The sequence below is a fragment of the Prionailurus viverrinus genome, chromosome B2 (assembly GCF_022837055.1).
Source record: "Prionailurus viverrinus isolate Anna chromosome B2, UM_Priviv_1.0, whole genome shotgun sequence".
NCBI lineage: Eukaryota > Metazoa > Chordata > Mammalia > Carnivora > Felidae > Prionailurus > Prionailurus viverrinus.
Genome location: NC_062565.1, coordinates 56,885,593 through 56,898,739, shown reverse-complemented (window position 1 = coordinate 56,898,739; position 13,147 = coordinate 56,885,593).

Genomic DNA, 13,147 nt, shown 5'->3' with positions numbered 1-13,147 from the left:
AACAAAAATCTTAACAAGTGATTTAGAGGGACCTCCCTGACCTGTTTATAAACTCATTACTTCTTGCCTCACAATAAATGCATGTGCTTTCAAACATGTATCGAATCTTGTTGCTTAGAAAACACTAATATTCTCTACAGACGCAGTGAACTGCTTGCAGCTCTTTGCACTGGCTCTACTGATTCTCATTCCTCTCATTTGCTCATTCTCACATCTCTAGCTTTCTCCTTTCTGAGCCCTACAGTGCCTATCCATCCTTCAAAACTCTGCTAAGGAGTCACTTTCATCCCCAGGAAACCTCTTCTAGTCCTTATCCACACATCAAGGTGTGTTAGATGATATCCCTCTTCTTGTTTCAGTGTTATTATATGAGTTCTTGCAATTCTCTTGCCTTAGGTGGCAGCATGGTGGGAAATAATGATTGGGATCATTTTCTGCTCCAAGCGATTACTAACTGTTGCAGGAATTACTATAGAAATGGATTCCAGTGAGAAAATTTACAGAGTCTACGGGGACAATTTCAAAAATGGCACAGTTCTTGGCATGAAATTATCGTGCTCACTTCAGTAGTAAGAGAGGCTGAACTATTTGTCTACTTTCTTTTAAGAGATAAAAGCATGGAGTGGTAGGAGCAAGAAGAGATTATTATAAAAGATGAAGGAAATGGTACTTGATTGGTTTCCCCTTCCTTAAAGCTAACAAAGAAAATTTTCTGCACAAACCAAAGACTGGCATGCTATTCCTGAGTGGGCATGTGTTTGTGCACTGAATTTATTGACCTACTCAGTGTTACTGGAGGCAGGGGGAAGGTTAGTATGGGACAGAGATACCTCATGATATGACCAGGCAGAGAATGGAAAAGAATAATTCACTGACTTTCCAATTCTGAAGCAGTACAGAAGGTGGATCCTGCCTATTTCTATGGGCCTTAGACTGGAGCCTTGGACTGACTGGGAGTCAAGATGTGTGAATCAGAGGTAAGCAGCTGAAGATTGCCCACAGAGGGCAGCAGGAAGATAGAATTCCTCCAGAGGAGGAAGCCTCCAGAAGCCTCCAGAGGCTCATCAATACCAAGGGAATCTGCTTGAGGTTGATTCCTTCATCAGCAGGGTCTGCATCACAGACAATGAGCTACAACAGTGGTGAATATCAACAATGAAAAGGTAGCAACATTGCCAGGGAAAGTCACACACGAGATGTTTTCTCCCTCAGACTTCTCACAGTTTTAACCCTAGAAGGTAAGCATAGGAAATATAGAAAGTTAAGCATAGTGCAAAAGAGAGAACTGCATGCCCCTTACTAATTCCCCAGACTAACCAAAGCTGGGAAGAGAGAGAGAGAGAGCTTTTTTTTTAAGCTTATATATTTATTTTGAAAGAGAGAGCACAAGTGGGGAAGGGGCAGAGAGAGAGGAAGAGAAAGAGAATCCCAAGCTGACTCTGCACCACCAGTGCAGAGCCCGATGCAGGGCTCAAACTCATGAACCGTGAGATCATGACCTGAGCCGAAGTTCGATGCTTAACTGACTGAATCACCCAGGCATCCTAAGAGAGTGCTCTGAATTAAATATGATGTCATTTATTACATTCTTAAAAACACACTTCCTTTTGTTTATTGTAATTCAATAATGTAAATTACACATATAACTGGAATTAAAATATAGAGAATTTAAAAAGAATAAAATCAGGAGGGAGACTGGATTATTTTACACAGAGCTACTGCTATATATAGGACTATTTATTTGGTCATTCCTTAATATGGTAAGGAAAATCGCTGTAGGTCAACTTTTTAAAGCAGTAACCATCCCAGAACTTTGTTTTTCCATACTGAACATAGGGAATTCTGTATCACCGCATCCATTAGGGCCGTGGTAGAGAGAAACTGTTTTAATATGCTACAGCGGCAGGTGATTTTAAAGGCAAATACTAAAGACTTGAGTATAAATCTCTAATTCTTCAAATTTCTACAGATTTTGCACTGATGGTAGGAATAGAAATTATTGGAACCATAAAAATGATAAGTTAAAATATAACTCTAAGGTGACTTTAAATTCTTAACTTGTAGTAATTACAGACAACAAAGCTAAATGTGTTTCTTGGCAGTTGACCTGTCTACTCAAATCCCAGGAGCAAATGAGTAGGTGTGAACTGGCATGGTGCCCAGAAGAGGATGGGAAGTCGATATTTAATAAGAACAACAACAAAAAAAGAGCTAAAATTGGAACTGAGCAACTTCTATATGAAGTGCCTAAACTAAGGTCTTCTTCTATCAGTAGAGACTGGTATTTCACAACAGAGACATGTGGAAATTTACATACACACACACACACACACACACATTTTTATGCATGCACACACACATAGTATTTGTGGTTTATGTATTTTTAAACTGACTTTTTGGAAAACCACATAGTTTATCTTTCTGCTTTCTATTCAATAAATTCTTTGATTTTACTCATTTCTAAATGAAATAGTTGCTTCAGTAATTGTGAAAGACAAATATCCTACCAAATGAATATTTACAGTCCAAATTAGAGCATTCACAGTAGGCAAGCAATACACTGTAGTTCCAAGTACTATGGTAATAAGCACCAGAAACCGACTAGCTTCTTATGAAAAATAAGACAGTTTTTGGAAGAAATTTAAAGCAACCTTCCCACTCCCTGCCAGAAAGATATAAACTATAAAATTTTAGAAGGCAGGTTTTTGGTGCAGCTACAGAGACCAAAGACAAAGGAACTGAATTCTGTTCCCCACTCCTGACTGAAAACTTTTCATGGAATTATATTAATTGAAGTGCATCTTGAAGAAGAGTAGGATTTTGATAGATAATAAAATAAATGAAAGGGAAGGACTCCATTCAAATCATCCTTTTAGGTTTGGTATCTTTTCCTTAGGAATGTGCGCCCACCCCCCCCACATCTATTTTTAAAAATCCTTGCAGTGAAACGTTAATAACTGGAAATTTTGAGTTATTTCCCAATCAGCTCTGTATTCACCAAGTTTAGTTACAGTCAATTTAGGTATCACAGTTAAGTCCTGTTTTGCTTTTTTTAAAAATCTTACCTGACAACTGTCTTTTAATCAGGTATGTAGTTAATTTATATTTAATGTGTTTATTGGTATCAGTGAATTTAAAACTACCATGTTATTTATTTTCTGTTTCTCTCATCTATTGTTTTCCTTTTCTTCATTTTCTGCCTTCTTTTGGAGTTAGTATATTTTATGGTTCTATTTATCTGCTTTTTTGACTTATTAGCTTCAAAACTTTTTATTTTGCTTCATTTTAAACAGTTAATTACCATTTGGGGTATTTAAAAATATTAAAAATTAACTTTATATTTGCTCATATATTTACCATTTTTGGTGTTTTTTATTCTGTTAGCATAGGCAGTTAGGTTCTAATAGGAACATGGAGTTAGGTTCTAACAGGAACATGTGGACGTCATGGGCAGCTATCAGGAAGTCAGAGACTGTCCAGGCAGGCTTCCACAAGAAGCCAGACAGGCCCTAGATGGCAGATGCCATGACAGGAGCCCCCTGGCCAAATTAGGAAGAAAAAGCACAAAACTCTGCTTTGCACCCCAAGTAATAAATATTTCACTTTCTACTTAACAAGTGTCAGTTAAAGATAGAAACCCAGTCCCCTATGGCACACATCTTCCTCTCTCTTCCTCTCTCTCTCCCTCTCTCTCTCTCTCTCTCTCTCTCTCCCCTGCTCTCATATCTTAAGAGTATATCTTGCACTTTAATAAACTTCCCTGCTTGCATCATTCATCTGCTGTGCTGAATTAATTGTCCTTGAATTCTTTGTTAAGACAAGACCAAGAACTTTTTGTGACTCCTTCAGGATGGGCTAGGTCAAGGTCCCAGGGTCATGGGTCTCTGCAGCTCTCCCAGCAACAATTCCATTGTGCAGATCCAGATATCCAGCTGACATCATTTTGATTTTACCTGAAGAATTTTGAAAATATTTCTTGAATAACAGATTCTGATGAAGAATACTTTCAGCTTCTGTATGTTTGAAAGGCTTTATATCACCTTTGTTTTTAAAACATATTTTTGCTGGATATAGAATTATAGTTTATGGTTTTTGTCTTTCAGTACTTTAGAGATACGTATTTTATTCTTCCATCTTTTGGATTTCTTTTTTGCTTTTAAATAAGAATCTATTGTCATTCTTTCTTTTTTCCCTCAATATGTAATATGGTTCCTCCCCTCCGCCCCCCAAATTCTGGTTGCTTTACATTTTTTTCTTTATCATTCGTATCAAGCAACTTGATTATCATATGTTCAAGGTTTATTGTGCTTTTTGGATCTGTAAATTACAGCTTTCACCAAATATGGAGAATTCTCATTTTGTGTTTCCTCCTTTCTCAGAGATCAACAGTTATAACTGATGCTTGTTGCCCAATGTCTAAAATTTATTATTTAATATAATTTATCTGGTTTTTTAGTTGTGTATTTTAGAGTGCAAGTTTGGTCTCTGTTATTCCTACCTGTCTGGATATGGAAGCTGAGCCCAGCAGTATTTTTCAAGATAATTTATATTGAAATTATTTGAAACTTACAGAAAAGTTGCTAGAACAGTATATAGAACTCCAATTTTCCTCAAGATAGAGAATTTGTTAGAAATGTATAGGATTTGCTTGCTACCCTTCAAAACAAACATACACACACACCCACATACCTCCATACACATTATTATTAGTCTTTTTTGAATCTCTTGAAAGCAACTTGCATACATAATGTCTCTTCACCACAAACACTGTAGTATCTATTTCACCACAATGTGAACCTCTTTGACGTAATCAGCATACATCCTACAAATCAGGAATTCATCATTGATATATCACAACCATTTCCATACACAGAACTCATGTAAAATTTTCCAACTGCACCAACAATGTTTAGCTTTAATTTCTTGCCCAGAATCTGATCCAGTTGTTTGTGTTACATTAGAGTTTTAAATCTGAAACAGTTTCTCCTTCTTTTCCTGTCTTTTCTGTGCAGGAGAGCTTTAAAGAGTACAACTCTTATATTCTGGATGAGGCTGCATGACCCTCCACCTGTACCTGTTAGTTGGTTTCTCATAACCAAACTCATTTCATAAAGTCTCAGAAATAATATTACTATTGATGCTAATTAGTATTACTAATTACTAGTATTACTAATGATGCTATAAACTTCATGCACTGTTTGGTTCCCGTTATCATGCAGTCACTAGGGGCGTTAATCTTGTTCACCTTGTCATGCTGGTATCTGCCAGGTTATTTTTTGCCCCCCACCACATTTTGACTATTTTTTCCCTTTCAATTGATCAGCATTTTGTGGGAGGTGTTTCATGATTATTAATCGAACTTTTATCCATCAATTTTATCCATTGTTGAATCCTACATGAAATAACCCAATATATGATGGTTGACTGAGAGAGGAAGAGAAGGGAAAGGAAGATGAGAGGGAAAGAAAGATGACTTGGGAAGAGCAGAGAGGCAAGGAAAAGAAGATAGAAAGTTATGAGAAGACGGGCAGAAAAGTGGAGATAGGAAGAGAGGGGACAATGGACAGGCAAAGCAGAAGTATTGTTCTGAACTGTTTCCATCTCTTCTTCAAAGAAAGTAAAATTGTATAAAATCATATAAAACCCTTGTCCTTGGTTTATATCTGACTAAACTTCATATTAGGTATTTATTATTTAAAATATTGTCTAAACAAATACTGTGTAGACTCTGACCCAAATCTAGTCATCATTTTGAAAGGTATTGAAATGTGAAAGGGCTGAGGGTTTGTTGAAGAGCAGTTTAGCATGTTATGTGTGCTCATTAATCCATAGGAATCCCCAGCTGATGTGGCCAACTTAAGTTTTATAGCATAGGGTTTGGGTCATGAATTTTAGGCATTAGGAGAAAAGTAGTGTCTGCCTGGGTGACACTGTTGGGTGACACCAGGGAAAAGGGTAAGAGTGAAGAAATCATCTTGTTCTTCCACAGCAACCCACACTTCAATCATAGCAACTGTAACTCCTTATTAGACTTCTGGACTATGCATTTGCATATCTATTCTATGATTTTTCTTTGTAGGCAGAAACCTTGGCTTACTCATTTTTATACACCATCCACTTAGCTCAATGCCTAGCCTATAATAGGAATTTAATACATATTTTTTGAAGAGACAAATAATGACTAAAGTTTTGTGGTATAGAGCTTGATGAATTAATAGGACAGTATCTGAGAAGTGCCTGGGTGGCTCAGTCACTTAAGTGTCTGACTTCGGCTTAGGTCATGATCTCATGGTTCATGAGTTTGAGCCCCATGTCCGGCACTGGGCTGACAGCTCAGAGTTTGGAGGCTACCTCCGATTCTGTGTCTCCCTCTCTTTCTGACCCTTCCCCACTCACTCTCTCTCTTTCTCTTTCTCTCAGATATGAATAAATGTTAAGAGAAAAATAAATAGGACAGTACCTGAGGCTGAGATTTGATTGCACAGACCTTCTGAATTTGTTGTATGGCCAGCAGGAGAAGTTCATAACAGTAATCCCTCTAACAACTCCAAGTGTAATGCAGCTACCTTTTAACTTTGAAACGTTTTCTCTAAGTGTTCAAGGCATTTTGCTTGGTCAGATCTTCAGGATGTGAACGGCTTTTGATGATCTGTGATCAGGTTCCCTGAAGGCAGTATCTTCACTATCAGGGGCACTTTTTCCAGATAAAGGGTAGATCCTGGGGAAAAAAAAAAGCCAATATCCTTAGGAGTTGAGACACAATTCATTCTCTTCCCTGTGGTGATTAATCTGTGAGGCAGAATGATAGAATGGTTAATGGTGTCAGCATCAAAAAAAACCCGAGTTGAACTCTTGACTCTGCCAAATCCTAATCAAGTAACCCTAAGGCAATTTACTTAACCTTTTTATGTCAGCCCTGGTCCCACAGTCAACAATTGGCATACTTCAAAGTGTGTAATTGAAGGGAACATAACAAGGGTGTGCAGGATTCAGGAAGTAATGGAGAGTAATGAAAAGCCAGAACTAGCAACAGCAGGAAACTGTTTCCACCTGGGGCCTGAAAAGGAAAGGAGGGGGAAAGGTGTAACCATGTTACAGAGACAGCTGGAGACACAGAAGTGGGACCACTAACTTGAACTATGGTCATGAGGAAAGTCAGTTCCTGCCAGAACCTTAGCAAGGTGAGTCAATCTCCTGATCTCTTCTCTTACCCTCGTTCTTCCTCCTTCCAAACCCAACCAGGAGACAAAAGGCCACGGAGCCCAGGAAAAGAAATCCTTAGGGGTCAGATTCTCAGTGTGCAGAACAGGGCAGAAAAAATGCAAAGAATAGATATTGAGAAAAATAGAGAATAAAGATATTCTTTAATCATCAATTCCCCTTTCTACAAATTTCCAATTATAATAATTTCTTCCTCATAGTTGAGGGTTGTGGATGAGATAATGGATGCAAAGCATTTAACATGAAGCTTAGCACATTGATAATACTTGTTAAGTATTAAAGTATCCTCTGAAATATGCCCAAGGCTTTGATCAGAGGGATCCTAACTTGTGAAGATAATTCTTCTCTAATTTCTTATTTCAAAACAGATAACTAGAATCCAAGAATATGTCTTCCATTTTCAGGATGTACATACACACATTCCTGGTGTGAGATTTGGATTCAGAAAGACCCAGGCTCCAATCTGGTCTCTAGTTTCTTTACTAACCATTTCCTTTTTCCTGAGCAATTGTGTATTTCATATGATCCAAGGTTTTTTAACTATAAAAATAAGGGAATAATATCTACTACTTTTCAGATGTGTATCAAAAATAAAACAGTTTGATAACATGATAGGTAGTCAGAAGTTAGTAATGGGATGCTTTAATATCATTATAGAAGCTAAATATGGTATTATATACTAGAAAGCATAAAGAGATATAATATAGATCTTTATTTTGTAACTCAGAGTGTTTTCTTTCTAATATTATAATTATATTTCATGGATAGTTACATGGCTAGTTCACTTTAAAAACTGCCCACAGATTATCCTACATTAATATTTCAATATCTGTGTATTGGAAACTAAGGCAAATATCCTCACACCAGACACTGAGATTAATATTAATATACAATCTACAAAAAGACAGCAAAACTCAATAATCCTCAAATAGACTTTTATGTTCTCCATTACCAAACAAAAAAGATAACAGGTTGACTCCAGATGTTCTCAGTAAAATGCCTTCTTGTTTAACCTGACTTTATTTTCCTTAGACTAAGCTATACGGAGTCATTTTGGACAATTACACAATTTTCCTTGCCCTGCTTGGTCAAGAGACTAGAGGGAAAATGTTTGGGGAAAAAATAGAATCACTCTACTTTTTTCTTAGAGGAAACCAGCAAATGTCACTGAATGAGAAATGTTCTTGATGCAGAAGAATGCACCAGTGATGAGCATATTTACCATTCTTGATGACTACATCAAGCCCACACCACCATCAGCATTCAGTGCAGAACCAAGACCTGCAGGAAACCATTCCATTTGTAAAAGGTCAAACGTTGGTGGCCCTAAGCTTTTGAAATGAAGCAGAGAAAACAATTTCAGAGCTATTTACTACCCTGTTCTCTGACAGCTTTTGTCCCGGCTTCCAGTAAGAGAGATTTGCTTTTATAGTCACAATCCTTTAAGTAAATATGATGCTTGTGGCTACAAAAATGCATTTGATTGCTTTCTTTGAGTCATAAGGCTTTTATCTTGTTTCTAAAATCATAAAGCCCACTAGACATTGCATTTTTCCAGGAGTATTGACTGGTGTCCACCCTATACATTTAGGTAATCAGATAAGGGTATAGATGATGATAGAGTAACTTGGGTAATGCAGGAAGGAATTTATAATACATGAAGGCTCTTTTACAGGAGAAGTAATGTGCCTTTTGGAGGGTAGAAAAATTGTTATTGTTGTTTGGCTGTAACATTTAGCATTTCTTATATAATTCCTAGCCTTTTGTGTATTAACAAGAACATATTTGGAGGTCCTTCAATACTGTTTAACAGAAAGAAACATACATACAAATGATCAAACTTGCTGTGATACCTCAAGAATACTGTGTCAATATAAGGAGCAGCAAATATAAAGCAGACAGATGTCTACACACAATCAGGTGTAGTTCCTATTAGGAATTGATGGTTGGAATATATTCTACATGTACTTTCAGTGAAATAAAGGCACACACGAAAAACATTTTAAGAAAATGGCATCTCTTCAATTTTAAGATTATTTACGTTTACAGTGAACATCCTAATTCATTTATTTCACACTTTTTAGAAATCCAAGCAATTCAGAGTATCATTACTACTTTCATTTTATAGGGAGGAACTTAAATGATTATGTGATTTTCCTGAAGTCACATAATGGGTAGAAAAAATTTGCTTTCAGGTAATATGAAGCAAGTAAGAAACATGAAAATGAAAAAGATGTATTCTCAAATGTTTTCTCTAGGGATGTTTTTTACACTGTTGTAAATATAATAAAGAGCTTTTCAAAATCCACTCAATGGCCATAAGCTATTTTAGGCCAACAATTATGGTACGGAGTTATTTTAGACCAACAATTATGATATGTTCCAAGATAGTCAACTGTGTTCAACATGTATATATATATAGCAGTTATGTAACAAGCTTTGTTAAACTATGGTTAAGAACGGTGGCTAGAAAAGATGAGATTCTTTCCTTCACAGAGTTCAAAGTCTTATAGATGTAGTCAGTGCTACTGAAGAAGTATTAAAGGATGTTATTGTGACATATAGATAGAGGGTCAGAAAGTCTTCACTAAGGAAATTCTACAGGAAAACTAAAGATTAACAGACAAAAAGAGTGACTATGGTTGTTAAAGAGAATAAAAAGGCAGAGATGAGTGAGGAGAATAACATTCAAGGTAAGGAAACAGCTTATTCAAAAGCTCAGAGTGAGACAGACACATGAGTGCACTTAAGGAACCAAAATGAATCCAAGAAGTCCAGTAAGACTGGATTATAGGGTTTATGATGGAAAAAAGATGAGGCTCAAGGACTTAAAATAAACTAACTGCATTAAGACTTATTAAATTAACTCAAAGGATAATATTGTCAAATCAGACTCCTAAGAATCAGCATTCTTATCTAGTATCAAGCTTTACTAATTATATGAAGGGTATAAGCAATCTCAAGAACTAGGAAAAACAGAGAAGTTTGGGACAACCAATGTGTAGCTCCACAGAGCCTTCTTGACATATTAAATGTATTCTTTGGCTCACATTTAAACACAAACTATCTACATGATGCATGGAGTCATCATTTACACAAAAAGGAATTACTTTCGTCATTACACAGGTTATGTAATAGTCTCCCTGGACCCATGCCCCGTAAATCCAGAGTTCATGTTTGTTTGCCATTAACAATGCTGTACAAATATAGTACATCATGTTCAATATGGAGAGCAGATCGAAGAAGAATAATATTATAGGAAGGAAGAACAGTTGCAAGCTTATGGAATGGTGAGCATGACTTGACCTGGGGTATGCCACAGTAGTGTCCAAGAGCAAAAGGCTGATGGGAGAGATGTTTGCAAGTCAGATTCCACGGGATTTGGTGATTAAATACATACAAGGAGATGAAAGAAAGAAAGGAGTTAAGGGTCATCTATATTTGAACCATGAGGCAGATGGGGCCATCCGCTGAGATAAGTAAACATCAGAAGAAGAGTAGATTTGGCACCTGGCTGGCTCACTCAGTTAAGTGTCCAACACTTGGTTTCAGCTCAGGTCATGATCTTGTAGTTTATGGGCTTGAGCCCTGCATTGGGCTCTGGATTGGCAGTGTGGAGCTACCTTGGGATTCTGTCTCCTTCTCTCTCTGCCCCTCTCCTGCTTGCTCTCTGCCTGTCTCTCAAAACAAGTAAATAGGGGCGCCTGGGTGGCGCAGTCGGTTAAGCGTCCGACTTCAGCCAGGTCACGATCTCGCGGCCCGTGAGTTCGAGCCCCGCGTCGGGCTCTGGGCTGATGGCTCAGAGCCTGGAGCCTGTTTCCAATTCTGTGTCTCCCTCTCTCTCTGCCCCTCCCCCGTTCATGCTCTGTCTCTCTCTGTCCCAAAAATAAATAAAAACGTTAAAAAAAAAATTGCATTTAAAAAACAAGTAAATAAACACTTTTAAAAAAGGTGTCAATCTAGAAGTCAAAAATGTGGTCAATTTTAGATACGTCAAGTGTGAAGTGATTAGGAAATGTAAAAGGAAAGTTTCTAGTAGGCAGTTGGATAAATGGGTCAGGACCTCAGTAAAAAGACCTGGATGGGAGAGTTGGGGGTTACTAGCACAAAAATATCCAGTGAGGCCATGGGAATGACTGAGTTTGTCTGAAGAGATCAATTCAGAAGAAAGCCAGAAGAAAATCTAGCCAGTTGTAAAGAGCACAAAGTAGGTAAGGAGAACAAAAGGACCTTGGTATGAAATTAGGAAGACAAGAGCTAAGTTTTAGATGAATAAAGAGAATGTTTGTGTAAAAGCTTTTGAGTGTCCAAGCAAGTGAAAATTGTTCTCTTGATTTAATAATGTGGATGGGACATTGGAATAAAGCCCAAATACAGAGATGGAAACCAAGTGGGTAAGTAACTTCTTGCAAGGGTTGTTTGTGAAGTCAGGAGCAAGATAGGGTTATAAATATAAGATTTAGATTCAATAAATTAATGAGACGGGTGCGTGGGTGGCTCAGTTGGTTAAACATCCCTCTCTTGATTTTAGTTCAGGTCATAATCTCACAGTTGTGAGACTGAGCCTTGCATCATGCTCCACACTCTCAGCGTGGTATATGTATTCTCTCTCTCCTTTCTCTTTGCCCCTAACCCCTCTCTCTCTTTCTCTCTCTCTCTGTCTCAAAATAAGTAAACATATAAACATTAAAAAAAGAAATTAATGAGTAATATCTCAAGAAATATGAGCGAGTGATTATGTTTGAGTGCTGATGGTGGAGCTTCAGCAGAAAGAACTTTAAAATGGAAAGATATCCTACTTAGCTCCTTATCTAGGCTATATTCAGTTTTGAGGCTAGTATCTTTTTCTATATTCCCCCACATCAGCAGAGCGAGCAGAGGGACCTATGCATAAAGGAGCTTAAGAAATACTTTTTGAAAAGTAATCTTTTTGAAAATTACTCTCTGAAGAAAAACTGAGTCCAGATTAATTCTTTGTTGGTATGTACAAGGTAAAACTTCTAAGTAGGAGTTCAGTATAACTGTTCGGGGTGCCTTTACTGCATTCTTCCTATTTTTTTGTTTTTGTTTTGTTTTAGTCTACCAAATCTGGTGAACATGCATATGCTTAGGAAATAAAATAATCCATTCACTTTAGCTTTGTCAAAAGATCTAAAAAAGACAATCTATTATACAAGTTATTACAAAATGCAATCCTAGTACAGAGAGGAATTTCAAGGACTTGCTATTATCCATACTACTTTCCTCTTCGGTTTTCTGAATAATGGAAAATAACTATATTTCAAATGAAAAAGAACTGGTGTGAATTGATACACTGATATGCTCATATAGGTCCTTACAATTTAAATATGAAAATGTTTGTAGGATTAAAAGTATTTGTTTTTGGCTTGTGACAACAACAATAATAATAGCAATAATAACAATCTCTTATTTTTAAAAGAGGTCATGTCACTGATTTCATCATCAGCATGATATTTTTTCCTATAGAAGAATATGCATTTATACTAATTCACCTCTTGATAATCAATGGCATTCAGTTGAGAGATTGTTTATTGAATTTAGGAATCAACTATTTAAGCAGGGAAGAGAAGAAGAATATTTGAATGTGAAGAGAATCACTACTTATCTTTTATAATATTATTTTTAATCAACTGAACTTATTAACTCTCATTGTAGAATTTTTAAGAATCACTCCTAAGTAAGAAGAAATTGATGTTTTACCTTTTGATTGAGAATTAGGCTGTTCAAGTTTTTAAATTCATCTAATCATCAAGGGTTACTTAGGATCTAAGTGCAAAATATCCATAATAACCTGCATTTCAGTGAATTCATTAAAAGAAAAAAAACTGCTGAAACATAAAATAATTGCCATGCAAGATAACATTTCTATTTGTTATAATTATATTGATGCTCCTTATTGCTTTCC